The following is a 7,637-nucleotide window of genomic DNA, read 5'->3' on the forward strand; positions in this document are numbered from 1 at the left end:
AACAAGGGTGATGTGGGATGCAGTTCCTGGGTCAGTGAGCAGCAGTAAGACACACAGATGAGACTTGAGGGTAGCGGTTTCCTGCAGGCCTGGAACCACTGATCACATTGGCTCTTTGACCTTGGGCAGGTGGCTTGAGTAAGCACAGGAACATAATGAGGGCTTTTTGGTTTGTTTTTTAATGTATTTAACCCCTGGCCGGTGTTCTCAGTGGGTAGAGCACCTGCCTGTGCACTGAAGGGTCCGCAGGTTCGATCCCTGACCCTGGTCGGGGCGTGTGTGGGAGGCAGTCACGCCATGTGTCTCTCTCACATCGATGTTCTTCTCTCTCCTCCCCCCTACCTCCCTCACTTTCACTATCTCTAAAAAGCAATGGAAAAAATATCCTTGGGTGAGGATTAAAAAAAAAAAAAGGCCCCGGCCAGGTAGCTCAGTTGGTTAGAACATCGTCCAATACACCAAGGATGCAGGTTCAACCCCCCTATTCAGGGCACATACAAGAGTCGAACAATGAATGCAGAAATAAGTGGAATAACAAATCTTTCTCCCTCTCTCTAAAATAAATAAAAATTAAAGAGATCACAGTTCGATTCCCAGTCAGGGCATATGCCCAGGCTGCAGGCCTGAACCCTGGTAGGGGACAAGCAGAAGGCAGCCAATCAGTGACTCTCATCATTGATGTTTATGTCTCTCCCTCTCCCTTCCTCTCTCTCAAATCAATAAAGGCATATTTAAAAAAAAAAAAAATTAAAGTTCCACTCAACTGCTTTCTTTATAAAAAAAAAGTATTTAATTGTGCTGAGGCCATGCACTATTCCAAGGAGTATAAAGTTTAACCAATTTATCCTTTATTAAATACTTTATCAGTTTTAACTCATGTAATCCTGATGTGAGTATTCTTGTGTTTTTTCGTTTGTTTGCTTGTTTTGGTAAAACAGCACCTCTTTATTAGCTCACAGTCTGTAAGTCAGAAGTCCAGATATGGCATGACTGGGTCGTCTGCTTTAGGTCTCACAAGGCTGAGATCATACTGGCTGGGCTGCATTACCTCTGGAGGCTTGATGGGGGAATCTGCTGCAAGCTCCTTCTTGTTCCTGGCTGAATTCAGTTTCTTGTGGTTGTAGGATAAGGTCCCTGTTTCCTTGCTATCTTGTTAGCTGGGGTTGACTCTCAGCTCTGAGACTACCTGCATTTCTTGGGACTTGGACCTGTCAATCTATAAAGTCAGCAATGGCATGTTGAATCCTTGTGTTCCAAATCTCTGCCTACTGGGTGTTCCTGTTTTTACCCTTGAGTAAACTGAGGCACAGAGAGGGTAAGTCATATACCCACAGTGGCACAGTGAAGATGAAAAGAAAATGTGTATAAAACACTTGTCACAGTCCTTGCCCCCTAATAAGGGCGAGACACAGGCTGTTATTTTTGGAATTGTGCAATCACGGAGGTAGATGCTGCTGTAGGTGTTCAGAGGGAGGAAGGTGAAAGCCTGTTGATAACCATTCCTGGTTTCAGATCTAAAGCTGATTTCATTCTGAACATCTCACTTGTGTTTTCCCCAAGAGTTCCCAAAGCCTTTTCTTTGCAGTCCCTCCATTCCTCCTGGCTGCCCCATGAGGTCATCTCCAGGCATCAGAGAGGTGAGGCCGTTCCCAGTGTAGTAGAATGAGTACTTCAGTCACCACCCTACCTTACCCCACCCCCCACCAAGCTCAGAGCTCCCAGCGCCAGACCTAAGGCTCAGGTGGCCCTTCCACAGTGCCAGTTGTATGACTCCTATTACAAACTGCTGGACCACGTTTTTAACTTGGTCTATGGGATGTTATTCCTCACCCTTTTTGACATTTGCCTCCTGCCTGGTTGCTGGAAGTTTTCTCCAGGGGCCCAGGCTAAAATTTGGCTTTCTGAAGTAGGCTCCGTGGTTTGGGTGCTTAAAATGAGCCCACTCCTAGTTGCTTCTCCGTGGCCAACAGCAAAAATCTCCCTGAACATCATCTGGGTCTCATTCCAAGAGGGAAGGGATCAGAAGACTTAGAGGAGTACCACCCGCCAAGCTCTCCTTTCTTCCTGGGATTGGCTCTGGAGATGGATAGGGCACACTCCTCCACAGATTGGCAGATCCAGCAGTCCTGCTATAACAAGGCCAGGAATGCTGCTGGGTGGAATGTGAGTGAATGGGACCTTTGAGCCACCCTCTCGGGTCCAAACTGAGCTGCTCAGAGCTCCTGAATGAACATCTGTCCTGGCTCAGCTGCAGAAGGGCCATTGACCACAAGGCAGCCTTGTAACTGTCAGGCTACAGGCCCAGCATGCGGCCCAGCACTCTGTATTTCTTGTTTAGGGACTGCAGCATGTAGGCAGCTCCTTGCTTGCACAGCTTTCTGTTCTGATCGCCACCCTCTGTGGATTATCTGCCCCGTTGTTTGGATGAGGTAGATCCAAGGTCAAGTAGCCAGTGAGGGCTCTGAAAGGCCAAAGCAGCTCTTCCATTCCTGGTGACCACACTGCCCTCACTGCTTCACCAGACTGGACTGTGAATTGGGGACAAATGTTCCTGGTGTGGCACTGCTGGGAAAACTAGGAACAACTTGGTGCTTTCTTAGTCACCGTAATTTTATTTTTTTTATTATTATTATTTTTTAAAATATATCTTTATTGACTTCAGAGAGAGGAAAGGAGAGGGAGAGAGAGAAGCATCAATGATGAGAGAGTCATTGATCAAGCCCGAAGCCTGGGCATGTGCCCTGACCGGGAATCGAACCCTGATCGCCTGGATCCCAGGTCGATGCTCCACCGCTGAGCCACGCCCGGCTGGCAGTCACCATAATTTTAAAGACTTGCTCAAAGAGGGCGCCATGAATAGTAGACGTTAAGAAATTTCACTTTCAATTGCACCAGCTGCTCAAAATGAACACTTGTCATGTAGCCCGAAGTGATTAGACCCATTTCACTTTTTAAAATTATAGTACCTGGCCAGCTCAGCAGTTGAGCATCACCTACAATCCGGGAGATCCCGGTTTGATTCCCTGTCAGGACACATGCCTGGGTTTTGTGCTTGATCCCCAGTGGGGGGCGTGCAGGAGGCAGCTGATCAATGACTCTCTCATCATTGATGTTTCCATCTCTCCCTCTCCCCTCCTCTCTGAAATCAACAAGGGTATATCTAAAAAAATAAAATTATAGTATTGCATTAGAGAATATATATATAAAAGTTATGTTAGGATATAGACTTGAAATATATAGTGTACTATAATTATAGCAATCCTTATATGTAATATTTCATTTATCCCTGTAATTCAAAATTCAAAAAACCAAAAAAAGTACAATATAGTTCATGTTTAAGAGTATACATACGAGTAGATAAGATTTTGTTTACTTTTAATTTTTTTAATGTATTTTTTTATATATCTTTATTAATTTCAGAGAGAGGAAGGGAGAGGGAGAGAGAGACAGAAACATAAATGATGAGAAGGTCATCATTGACCAGCTGCCTCCTGCAGGTCCCTGACTGGGGATCAAGCCTGAAACCCAGGCATGTGCGCTGACCGGGAATCGAACCAGGATCTCCTGGATCCTAGGTCAATGCTCAACCACTGAGCCATGCCTGGCTGGGCTTTTGTTTCCTTTTTATAAATAAAAGTAAAATGTAAGATCTTGAGGTTAATATTATTAACCATCTGATTTAGGGGTTTGCTCTTAACCATCCTACACTGTTCTATTTAAAAAGTGAGTAATTCTAGGTACCCCTGAGCCATATAATCCATGAAGCAAGACGAGATAAATTCCTATTCCTTATATCATTAAAGAAGGCACTATTGTTCTAAGCTGAATTCAATTAAGCCAGTTAGTGCTCCCAACCCCAGAGATGTTGTGATTAGATTAAGGATAAGCACGTGTATATAAACAGATAATACATAAAAGAATGCAGCCTCCTCACTGTTGAGCAGAAGCTATCAGAAGAGTCATTCATTGTGTGGATGTGTGGAAGACAGATGTGAGCCGAAAGCTGCTGCCATGAGGGGCTCTAGCTTGAGGGTGAAGCGACCACAGGAAGAACAAAAAGGAGAAAAAAAGAAAATGAGGCTGATAGCCTTGGTGACAACCTCTGGTTCAAACTGCTCCTGAAACTTACTTACCTTTGAATTTTTCGAAGGTATGGCACCCACTAAAGGCAGTTTTGAGTTAAGCCCATTTGAGTTGGGTTCTCTGCCACTTGGACGAAAAGATTCTTAATTGTTATTCTCAGTGTAGGGATAAAGAAGCTTTACAGTTTGCCTACTCATCATAGGCTATTGGGTCCCAGCCGACCACCTTCTGAACCACTGCTGTCATTACAAATAAAGCTATCACATCTGGATATCTGACCGATATCCTGAGTATATGCAAGCTCCACATATCAAGATGGAACTGCCCAGGGGCTAAACTTTCAGGAATGACCACAGTAGGATGAGACTCTAGGTTATCAATATATTCCTGTAGCCCAGGTCAAGCATCTCATCCTCAAAATAACCCCTATAGCAGCCAGTCCATCAGGATGTTTCACAGCATTGCCAAAGGCCTCTCATTTTGTACCCCAGTGAACCACATGATTCTGCAGACCATTCCTTGGGATCATTCATTCATTCACTCCTGCTTTCTTACTATAGTGTAACCACACCATCTATAGTGTAACCACACCATTAGTACAAACTACAAATGCCACCACTCCTGGCTTCCATTTACTGGGTGTCTCCTGATGCTTAGCACATGCTTCTCTTTCAAGGGCTTTGCACTTGCTGCCCTACTTCCTTCACACTATTCTCCCAGGTCCCGATAGAGAGGCTGCCTCATTTCTACCTTCCTCCACAAGCCCCACCTCTGCCCCCAGCATTCTCTATACCTCACCCTGCCTTTTTTTCCCTTTTCACACTACCTGACAAATGTTCTATGCTTGTTCATGTTCTCCTTCCTTCCCCAGAATATAAACTCTGTTGAGCCAGGACTTCCATCTCTTTTGTTCACTAGAGTAATATCAAATAAGTTCAAGAGCTCTGGAGTTTGAAGTAAAGAAACCTAACATTTATTGAGTGTCTACTAAGTGCTGGAGGCTTCAGTGACATAGCTCACTGACTTCACCAAGTAATTATTGACATTCCTGTTTTTCAGAAGAGGAAACAGTTTCTGAGAAGTTAAACAATTTTGCACAAGAACATCCAGTTATTGAGAAAGCAGTCATGGAACAAAGACTCCCAAGCCATATACCATTGGTTAAATTAGGTAAACTTCTCTGCTGCAGCCACAGGCTGTGATGGGAAACACAAAGACAATAATGAATTAGTGCAAACTACAAATGCCACCACTCCTGGCTTCCATTTACTGGGTGTCTCCAGATGCTTAGCACATACTATCACACTGAAGTCTCAGAACAACTTTTCCAAGGAGATGTTTTTTTTCAATATTTCAGTTTTGTAGATGAGGAAATGGGCTGAAAGAGAAGTGATTTACTCAAGTCATACAGTGACAGAGCAGAGACTTGAATCCTGGGTGGTCTTATGTAAGAAAATTATAAACTGGGACATAAGGGCCTTTACTTGAGAAACATCTATCCAGTCTCTCAAAGATGGACACCTGGGTCCCTCTAACCTACCCCCACCCCACCCCAAATACCCTTGAGGTGAACATCACTGTACATGAGCCTTTACAGAACTGAATGTTTGGGATATGACCCTAGGAGACCAGAATTATGGAGTCAAAGGATTGTAGATACTTTGCCAGGCAGGGGGCTTCATATGAAATCTGTTTCAGGTTTATCTGGCTCCTCTCTCCCTTTCTTGGGATAGGCCTACATCCCGATGTGAGGCCCACTCGGCCCCTCTTGGGAACTGGGACTAAGAGCCCACCACTCTGGAGCCACTGGAGAGGAGGAACATCCTCCCAGACTGAGAACTTAAGACTGAAATAGCCTGTGCCCACTCACATGTCTGCTTTTACCCTGTTTATGGAAAACCAGAAGCCTATGGAATGTGAAGACTGTACAGCAAAGTCTTCAAGAATGTCTGGGCCACATGGCATGAAGGAAATGACTGGTGAAATCACTGAAGTCTTAAGACCCACCTCTTGGGGCTCATTTTGGGTCCCTTAGCAGCCAGCCTGTCCCAGGCCCTGCAGCTCAGGTCTGGCTCTTTCAGTCCCTTCCTGTCTCTGGGCTTGTCTCCCTAACAGCTCTACAGTAGTGTCAGATGACAACATGGTACTGGACTTAAGTGAGGAGTTATCATTATGACTCCAAGTATTGACAATCCCTGGGGTCAGAAGTAGGCTGCTGGGAGCTAACTCTGTGTAGATACAATTGGCTCATGCCTCCCAATATAAGCAGTTGGTAAGAGCTAGGTTCAAATCCTAGCTCTGCCACAAGCTAGTTCTGGGACCCTAGGCAGCTGACTTCACTTCCCCGCACCTCATTTTTCTTAGCTGTAAAATGGGACTAATAATAGTATCTACCTTGTTGCTAAAAGATTATAAGAGATGGTATGACCAATTTGGAAAACAGGCTGCCAGTTCCTCAAAATGCTTAAATAGAGTTACCATGTGACCCAGAAATTCCCACTTTTAGGGTTTAGCCAAGAGAAACAAAAATATTTTCCCACAAAATTTTATACCTCAATGTTCATAGCATCATTATTCAAAATAGCCCCAAAGTAGAAACAACCCAAATGACCATCACTGACAAATGGATAAACAAAATGTGGTCTATCCATATGATGGAATATTACTCAGCCATAAAAAGGAATAAAGGAGTGGTATATGCTACAACGTGAATGAAACTTGAAAACACTATATGCTAAATGAAATAAGCCAGACACACAAAGGCCACATATTATATGATTCCATTTATATGAAATGTCCAGAAAAGGCAAATCTATAAAGACAGAAAGCAAATCAGTGCTTGCCAGGGACTGGGGGAGGAAGGTTGGGGAGTGGCTGCTAATGGATAGGAATTTCTTTTTGGAGTGATGAAAATGTTTTAAAATTAGATTGTGGTGATGGTTGCACAATTCTATAGGCTTAAAGCCATTGAATTACATACACACTTTAAACAGGCTATTTTTACAGTATGTTGATTATATCTCAAAGCTGTTGGGGGGTAAAAGATTACAAGAGAGTGGGGCAGTGCATGGCTCAATAAACGCTGATTATTCTTTTTTATTTAAATGATTTATTTATGTATTTATTTATTAATTAAATATATCTTTATTGATTTCAGAGAGAAGAAGGGAGAGGGAGAGAAAGAAACATCAATGATGAGAGAGTCACTCATCAGCTGCCTCCTGAATGCCCCCTACTGGGGATCTAGCCTGCAACCCGGACATGTGCCCTGACTGGGAATCGAACCCCCATCTTCTGGATCCTAGGTCGATGCTCAACCACTGAGCCACTTCGGCCGGGCTAAATTTTTTATTGTTGACACAACTGCAGACGTCCCCCTGGTTATAATTCTTAATAGATCTCCCATGACCTCACTTAAAGCCCCAGAAGCAGTGAGCACGGGGAAGGGGCTGTCGAACTTCTATGTTCTTGGGCTAGTCCCCGAACCCATCCTGAATCTCCTCAGAGCTCCTCATAAGTGAATAGATAAAATAATCCTCACCTACGTCCTTGGG

The sequence above is a fragment of the Miniopterus natalensis genome, chromosome 20, assembly GCF_054644295.1.
Source record: "Miniopterus natalensis isolate mMinNat1 chromosome 20, mMinNat1.hap1, whole genome shotgun sequence".
In the NCBI taxonomy this organism is placed as follows: domain Eukaryota; kingdom Metazoa; phylum Chordata; class Mammalia; order Chiroptera; family Miniopteridae; genus Miniopterus; species Miniopterus natalensis.